Here is a 9782-nt window from a genome sequence, read left to right as displayed (position 1 = left end):
AAACAGAATAGATGAACATAGGGGAAGAGAAGGAAAAATAAGTAAAAGGCAGAGAGTGAGGCAAGCCATAAGAGACTCTTAAATACAGAGAACAACCTGAGAGTTGCTGGAGGGGAGGTGGGTGCGGGGATGGGCTAAATGGGTGATGGGCATTAAGGAGGGCACTTGTTGGAATGAACACTGGGTGTTATACGTAAGTGTTAAATCACTGGGTTTTACTCCTGAAACAAGTACTAGACTGTATGTTAACTAATTTGAATTTAAATAAGTAAATTTAAAAAATGATTCACAAAATAAATTGAGTCTTCAGCATAGAAGTGCTTTGAATATTTGATTCCTGTCTATCTCCCTATCCCAATCTCTTCCAGACTTCTCTTCCATGTTCTCATTTTCGTCACCACTTCATTTCATTTCACTACTATCATCATCACCATTATAATGGTTATCATTATTATAATTAATATTTCTATAGTTCTTATATATCTTGCAGCATTTTACATATATTAATCATTTAAACTTCACAGCAACTCAATAAAGTAGGTTAGGCTATTAATCATCTCCATTTTATATAGATGACCCTAAGTCAAGAGATACTGTATAACTTGTCCAATGTCTTACAGCTTACTCAGAAAGATGAAGCCAGCAGCACCTGGATGGTTCAGTTGGTTAAGTGCTCAACTCTTGATTTCAATTCAGTTCATGATCTCACAGTTCGTGGGATTGAGCCCCATGTCAGGCTCTGCACTCACAGGGTGGATCCTGCTTGGGATTCTCTCTGTCTCTCTGTCTCTCTCTCTCTCTCTCTCTCTCTCCCTCCCTCCCTCCCCCACTCCCTCTCTTCTTCTCTCTCAAAATAAATAAACAAACATTAAAAAATAAAGAAAGAAAGAGGGGCACCTGGGTGGCTCAGTTGGTTAAGCATCTGACTTTGGCTCAGGTCATGATCTTGTGGTTTGTGGGTTCAGGCCCTGCATTGGGCTCTGCGCTGACAGCTCAGAGCCTGGAGCCTGCTTTGGATTCTGTGTCTGCCTCTCTCTCTCTGCTTCTCCCCCACTCACACTCTGTCTCTCTCTCTCTCTGTTGCAAAAATAGAAAGAAAGCAAGAAAGCAAGCAAGAAAGAAAGATGGAGCCAGACTTACAAGCTCAGGCATTTTGGCTTCAGAGTTTACACTCTTACCCATTTGAAGATTTAGGCTTCTGCACCTTTTGCGCTTACTACTTATTTGTCTTGCAATTTCTTATTTTACATATAATCTTAAACCTTGGCTGTCATTCCTTCTCTTATACTTCTTGGTTTGCTACTACTTCCAATCATTAAGCATATATTATTATGCAGAATTCTGATGTTTGTATGTCTGTCTCCCCACTGGACTGAAACTTCTTGTGGACCAAAGATTGAGTTGGGTTCAGTAACTGTTATTATGGTTTCACTGAATCTTTTACTATTTATTATATTAGTTTTAACATACACAATGCTATATTCATTTTGAGAAACTGCAAAGTGAATTCTTGACCTTTCTCTTGCTGCCCTGCCTCTACTGCCATATGTGCTCTTCCTACCTCCTTTTCAATCTCAATAAAAGGAACATCTAACAACATGTTATTTATCCCAGAAATATATATGTAGCTTTGGTACCTATACAAAAGTAAACTATCGTCAGCTCTCACCTGGTCTACTGCCATTCCTGCTAGTCTCTCTCTATACTCTTGCCACCTACAATAAATTATCTACCAGTAGACATACTTATCTTTTTTTTTTAAATGCCCCTTGCTGAAAATGCTTCCATTGTTTTCCATTGCATTTATATTAAATCCAACATCTATAGGGATGCCTAGGTGGCTCAGGCCGTTAAGCATCTGACTTTGGCTCAGGTCATGATCTCGCAGTTCGTGAGTTCAAGCCCCATGTCAGGCTCTGTGCTCACAGCTCAGAGCCTGGAGCCTGCTAAGGATTCTGTGTCTCCCTCTCTCTCTGCCTCTCCTATGCTCATGCTCTCTCTCTCAAAAAAAAAAAAAAAAAAAGAATAAAAAAAACCATTAAAAATCCAACATCTATAATATAGTCCAAAAAGCTCTGTATAGTCTGACCTCTTTTTACCTGTATAATCAATTTTACTTCTCCTGTCCTTATTCATACATTTCAACCAAATGGATTTTTCCTGATTTTGATTTCATGGTTAATACTAACCTCACAGGTAAATTGGAAAGTATTCCCTCCTTTTTAATTTTTTTGGGAGAGTGTGTGAACGATTGGTTTTAATTCATCTTTAAAAGCATGGTAGAAATGAGCAATGAATCCATCTGACTGTGGGCTTTTTGTTTGTGGGAAGTTTTTTTTATTATTAATTCCAGTTCTTATTATTGGTCTATTGAGATTTTCTGTTTTATTTTAGTCAGATTTGGTTTGTGTGTTTCTAGAAATTTTCCCATTTCATCTGGGTTATCTAAATTGTTTCCATGCAGTTATTCATAGAGTCCATTATAACCCTTTTTATTCTAGGAAGGTTGGTGGTAATGACTTCTTTTTCATTCCTGTTTTTAGTAATTTCAGCCTTCTATTTTTTTCTAGAACAGTCTACTTAAATGTTGGTCAATTTTAGATGTATTTTCCAAGAAATGACTTCTGGTTATGTTGGTTTTCTGTATTTTTATTCTATACTTCATTTCTGCTGTAAAATTTTTAGTATCTTATAAAAATCTTTATTATGTCCTTCCTTTTGCTCACTTTGTGTTTATTTTGCTCTTCTATTTCTAGTTTCTTAAGACGGAATATTAGGATATTTGTTTGAGATCTTTCTTTTTTATTGCAGTGTAATTGACATAGAACATTTTATTAGTTTAAGGTATGCAACATAAAGACTCAATATTTGTGTATATTCTGAAATGATCACCAAAATCAATGTAGTTAACATCATCACCATACATAGTTGCACGTTTTCTTTATTATGAGAATTTCTAAGATTTACTCTCTTAGCAACTTTCAAATATGCAATGCAATGTTATTAACTACTGTCTCTATGCTGCATATTATATCCCATGACTTATTTACTTTATAACTGGAAGTTTGTACCTTCTGACCCCCTTTACCTATTTTACCCATCTCTTACCCTTCTCTGGCAACCATCAATCTATTCCCTGTATCCATGAGTTCAGTTTTTTGTTTTGGCTTTGTTTTTCTTTTAGATTCCACATATAAGTTAAGTCATACAGCATTTGCCTTAGCATATGCTAAGTTAAATAAGTCAGAATAATGCCCTCAAGGATCATTCATGTTGTCACAGATGACAAGATTTTCTTCTTTTTAAGGCTGAATAATATTCCACTCTGTATAGATATCTCATCTTTTTTATCCATTCATCCATTGATGGACACCTAGATTGTTTCCATGTCTTGGCTATTGCAAATAATGTTCCAGTAAAAACAAGGGTGCATATATCTCTTCAATTTATTGTTGTCTTCCTTTTTTTTTTTTTTTTGGATTAATACCCAGAGGTGGACTTGCTGGATTATATGGTAGTTCTATTTTTAAATTTTCAGGAACCTCCATACTGTCTTCCATCGTGGCTGCACCAATTTACATTCCCACCAACAGTGGAGATGGGTTCCCTTTTCTCCACATCCTCACCAACACTTGTTATTTATTGTCTTTTTGATAATAGCCACTCCACCAGGTATGAGGTGGTATCTCATTGTGATTTTGATTTGTATTTCTGTGATAATTAGTGATGCTAAGCACCTTTTCATGTACCTGTTGGCTATCCGTATGTCTTCTTTGGAAAAATGTCTACTCAAGTCTCTGTCCATTTTTTAATCACATTGTTCATTTTATTACTGAATTGCATAAGTTCTTTATATATTTTGGGTATTGATCCCTTATGCAAAATATTTTCTTATATTTGGGTAATGATCCCTTATGCAAAATATCCTCTCCCATTCTGTAAGTTGCCTTTTGGTTTGGTTGATGGTTTTATTTGCTGTGCCAAAAGCTTTTTAGTTTGACATTGTTCCACTTGTTTATTTTTGCTTTTGTTGCCTCTGTTTTTTGGTGAAAAATCCTAAAAATCATCACCAAGATCAATGTCAAGGAACCTACTACCTAAGTTTTCACCTAAGAGTTTTATAGCTGATGAATTTACATTCAAGTCTTTAATCCATGATTGAGTTAATTTTTGTATATGTTGTAAGATAGTAGTCTAGTTTCATTCTTTTGCATATGGTTGTCCAGTTTTCCCAACACAATTTATTGAAGAGACTATTCTTTCCTTGTTGTATAATCTTGGCTACTTTGTCGTAAATTAATTGACCATATATGCATAGATTTATTCCTGGGATCTCTATTCTCTTCCATTGATCTATGTGTATGATTTTATGGAAATACCATATTGTTTCATTACTGTAGCTTTGTAATATAGTTTGAAATCAGGAAGCATGATGCCTCCAGTTTTTTTCTTTTTTCCCTTTTTTAAATGTTTGTTTGTTTGTTTTAAGAGAGAGAGCATAAGCAGGGGAGGGGGTGTGGGGAGGGGGAGAGAGAATTCCAAGCAGGCTTAGCACATGGACCCCAATGTGGGGCTTGATCCCACAACAGCAAGATCATGACCTGAGCCAATATCAAGGGCCAGACTCTTAACTGACTGAGTGACTCAGGTGTCCCTGTTCTTCTTTCTTAAGATTGCTTTGGCTGCTGGGCCTCTTTTGTGGTCCCATACAAACTTTAGGATTATTTGTTCTGTTTCTGTGAAAAAATTCCATTGGAATTTTGCTGGGGATAACATTGAATCTGAAGATCACTTTGAGCAGTATGGATATTTTAACAATGTTAATTCTTCCAATTCATGAGCATGGAATATCTTTCCGTTTATTTGTGTCTTCAATTTATTTCATCTATGTCTTATAATTTTCAGTAGACAGGTCTTAAAACTTCTTGTTTAAGTTTATTCCTAAATATTTTATTCTTTTTAATGCAATTGTAAATGGGATTTTTCTCCTTAATATCTCTTTGTAATAGTTTGTTTTTAGTGTATGGAAACACAACCAATTTTTTATGTGACTTTGTATCCTGCAGTTTCACTGAATTCATTTATTAGTTCTAATAGTTTTTTGGTGACATCTGTAGGTTTTCATAAGATATGGTGTGATACTTTTTCTTCTTCCATTCCAACTTAGATGCCTTTTGTTTCTTTTTCTTGCCTAATTGCTCTGGCTAGGGCTTCCAATACTGTCTTGAATAAAAGTGGTGAGGGTGGGCATCATTATCTTTTGCCTGATCTTAAGAGCTTTCAGTTTTTACCTTTGAGAATGAAATTAGCTGTAGGCTTCTCATATATGGACCTAACGTTAAGTGCATTCTCTCTATGCCTACTTTGTTAAGAATGGATATGAATATTGTCAGTTTTGAATACTGTTAGATGCTTCTGCATCTATTAAGATATTCATGTAATTTTTATTCTTTATTTTGCTAATGTGGTTAATCATGTTGATTGATTTGTGGATGTCAATCATATTTGCTTCCCTGGAATAAATCCCACTTGATAATGCCATGATCCCTTTACTGTATTGTTGAATTCAGTCTGCTAATATTTTGTTGAGAATTTTAACATCCATGTTCATCAGGAATATTGGCCTCTAATTTCCTTTCTGGTGGTGTCCTTGTATTGTTTTGGTATCAGGATGATGCTGGCCTCATAAAATGAATTTGGAAATCTTCTCTTCTCTTCTATTTTTTGGAAGAGTTTGAAAAGGATTGGTATTAATTCTTCTTTAAATGTTTGGTAGAATTCACAGGTGAAACCATCTGGTCCTGAACTTTTGATTTTTAAGAGGATTTTGATAGTTGATTCAATATTCTTACCAGTAGTCAATTTTTTCAGTTTTTCTATTTCTTCTATGATTCAGCCTTGATAGATTGTATGTTTATAGGAATTTATCTATTTCTTTTAGGTTTGTTATCATGTAATTGTTCATAGTAGTCTCATACAATCCTTTTTATTTTTGTGTATGTCAGAAGATGCCTAGTAGTGAGTCAGAACTTTGGCCACCATCCAACAGTAATGAGGCCACCCATTGTGGTATCAGTGGAAGGCATATAAGAAGCAATAAGTAAGCGGTCTTACTCCTCCTGGGAAGGTGTCAGTGGAATAATGGGTAGTGAAAACTCCCATCCTTGCCCAGCTATAGTGAGAAGCTCCACATTTGGATTTTAATGGAGGGTGAAAAATGAATCAAGAATTCTACCCAAACCTGGCAATAACAAGGTCATCTCTTTCTCATGTAGGAGAAATGTCAGAGAAAACCAGTTACAGCAGAAGGTTTAAATCAGATGAAAGTCTCATAAGAGAATACCCAATATATGCTGGTTTCAATAAAAAATTACTCATCATACAAAGAACAAGGGAGATCTCAAACTAAATGATAAAAAACATCAAGGGATGCTAATTCTGGGATTATAGAAATGTTAGAATTATGGAAAAATATTTTAAAGTAGCCATTATAAAGAGGAATTATGAACACAAAACAAATGAAAAATAGAATCTCAGCAAAAAAAAATAGAACATGTAAAGAAGATACAATTGAAATTTTAGAATTAAAAAACAAAATAAGGAAATAAAAAAGCTCAGTGGATGGGCTCAACATCAGAATGCAGGGGAAAGAATGGAGGGGACTGGTGAGATTATAACAAAAGTTCTTGACATTCAGATTATCAGAGTCCAGAAAGGGGAGTGGCAAGAGATTGGGGCTGAATAAATACTCAAGTAGTAGCTGAAAATCCCCAAATTTGGCAAAAGACAAATCTACAGATTCAAGAAGCTGGGTGAACCCTAAATAGAATAAGCCCAATGAAATCCACAAGCCATACCTGAGACAAATTTATGAAAACTAAAGATAAAAAAAATCTTTAAAGCAGCAAGGGAGAAATACTTTGTCTACAGGGGAAAACAATTTGAATGACAGCAAATTTCTCCTCAGAACCCATGGTGGCTAGAAGGAAAGAGCATACTAGCTTTCAAATGCTGAAGAAAAGCAGTCAACTTTGAATCCAATATCTGGTGAAAGTCTTTCAAGAATTAGGGAGAAATCTAGACATTCTCAAATAAAGGGAAACTAAAAGAATATGTTATCAGCAGACATACCCTTAAATAACGGATATAAAAAGTTCTCTAACTAAAAGGAAATGATGAAAGAAGTTTGGAATAAGAAAGAATACAGAAGCAAAAGCATGGGTAAATATAAGGCATTTTTTTCTCTTCAGTTTTCCTTTTTTTAGAAAAAAATTGACCTATAAGTGACATACTACATTCTGTACGTTTCAGGTGTACAGTGTGTTGATTTCATAGCATTTAAATATTGCAATGTGATTACCATCATAGCATTAGCTAACATCTGCATCATATAATATAAGCTACAGTAGTCAGTACTGTGCGTAATTTATGGAGGAATAGACATATAGATCAATGAAACAGAATGGAAAATCTATAAATAGACTCATAAACATAAGCTAATTGACTTCTGAAAAATGTGAAAAAGAAATTCAATGGAGAAAAGAAAGCCACCAACAAATGGTGCTGGAATATTTGAGCATCCATGGATGAAGAAAACTAACCTTGACCCAAGTCTTACACCTTATACAAAAATTAAATGAGATGGAACATGGACTTAAATATAAAATGTAAAAACTATAAAACCTTGAAGAAAGACACAGGAGAAAACCTTTGGAACTAAGGTAAGACAAAAAATTCTTAGAATTCACACACCAAAAAATTCACAAAAGAAAAAATTGATAAATCAGATCTCATCAAGAGGAGGAATTAAATTGGTGGAAGAGTAGGGAGACCCAAAGTTCATCTTGTCCCTTGAACACAGGTAGAAAGTTATCAAATCATTCTGAAAACTGAAGAAATCAAGTGGAGGTCTGAAAGAACAAATCTGCAAGACTACAACTGTGACAACCTTTTGAAAGCTAGGAGGTGCAGAGAATTTACTGGGGGAGGATTTGCTCTGTGTATTGGTCTGTTTACATGGGGGAGGCCATGGGGAGGGAGCCTGTTTACAAAAGCTACCGCAAAAGAGTATAAGCAGCAGAGCACAAAATTTGAACTTTTAGCGGTTTGCTGCCACCATGGGGGAAATGCCTGGCTTAAAGGTGCTCAAGTGGTGAAGGAGGGTGGAATCCCAGGACTGACAGCATGATCTGAGGATCCCTTGGGGTTACAAGAAATATGGGTCACACCAACATGCTGTGCTGTTTCCAGGCATGAGAGAAGAGACTTGCTCTAGCTGAGGGCAGAAAGCAGGGGTGTTGTCTTTTTGATCTGTTTTGACATAAACTGAACAGTTTCATAGTCCCACCACTGTTTTCTTAGCACAGGCTGACAAAACCATGATGAGGCCCTCCCCCAGAGGAAAAAGGTCTGCTCTCACAGGAATCCCTAAAATTTGGAGTTTTGAAACTCAGTCCCATGCCTGAGGTATAAAAGCTTGGACACAGGCTGGGTGAACATAGAGTTTTGACTGAAACCAGGGACACAGAGGGGTGATTAATTGCTCTTCAGTAAGGTTTCTCTGAGGAGCAGGGGGTGTGAACTTTCAGCTCTGGGCAAAAGAGTAGGGCGCCACATATTCATTCTGCCCTTCAGAGCTGAAAGCTTTCAGCTTTCAGGGAGAAAAACAGTGCCACTTAGTGGAGGCCAGGGCCACTTACACCAAGCCCTGCCTTCTTTTGCCCAAGGAAGCACATTTCTGCTGAAATAAGTCAGCATGAGAATCAGCACAGCAGGCCCTCCCACAGAAGACAAGCACAAACAACTCACTTGCACCATGTGTACTGATCATAGACTTCAGCTCTATAGGAAATAGGATCAAACTTCCATTTTGCTTTTATTATTTATGTTTTAATTTTTATTTTTTCATTTATTTTCTTATTTTTAAATTCCTTTTTAAATTTTTTACTATTACTATTTTTTGTTTTATATATACATATTATTTTATTTTTACTTTATTGTTTATTTTATTTTATTATTTTATTTTATTTTTCAATCTAGATTCTTTTAACAAGCAGACAAAAACACACCTAGGGTACAGTTTTCATGTTTTTTTTAGGTTTTTATCTTTGTTTTCTTGTTTTTTTTGTTTGTTTGTTTCTTCTTTTCTTTTCTGGACAAAATGAGAAGGAGAAATTCACCTGCCAAAAAAAGAACAGGCAGTAGAACTCACAGCTAGGGATTTAATCAACACAGACATAAGTAAGATATCTGAATTGGAATTTAAAACCATAATTATAAAAATACTAGCTGGGGTTGAAAAAAGCCTAGAAGACACCAAAGAATCTCTGCAGAGACGAAAGAACTAAAATCCAGTCAGGCTGAAATTTAAAATGCTATAACTGAGATGTAATCTCAAATGGAGGCCATGACGGTGAGGATGGACAAAGCAGAGCAGTGAATCAGTGATACCGAAGATAAAATTACGAAAAATGATAAAGGTGAAAAGAAGAGGGAAATGAAGACAAAAGATCACAAAGGAAGACTTCCAGAACTCAGTGACTTATTAAATAGGAATAACATTCCCATCATAGGAATCCCAGAAGATGAAGAGAAAGAAAAAGGGACAGGCGGTTTATGTGAGTAAATTATAGCTAAAAACATCTCTAACCTGGAGAAGGACACACATATCAAAATCCAAGAGTCATAAAGAATTCCCATTAAATTCAACACAAGCTGACTATCACCAAGGAATACCATAGTCAACTTGACATAATACTCAGACAGGGAAAGAATCCTAAAAG

The sequence above is a fragment of the Lynx rufus genome, unplaced genomic scaffold, assembly GCF_022079265.1.
Source record: "Lynx rufus isolate CCGP_SWC_20201006 ecotype Redwood Valley unplaced genomic scaffold, mLynRuf1.p SCAF_9, whole genome shotgun sequence".
Classification (NCBI taxonomy): Eukaryota; Metazoa; Chordata; class Mammalia; order Carnivora; family Felidae; genus Lynx; species Lynx rufus.
Note: the sequence above shows the minus strand (reverse complement) of the source record.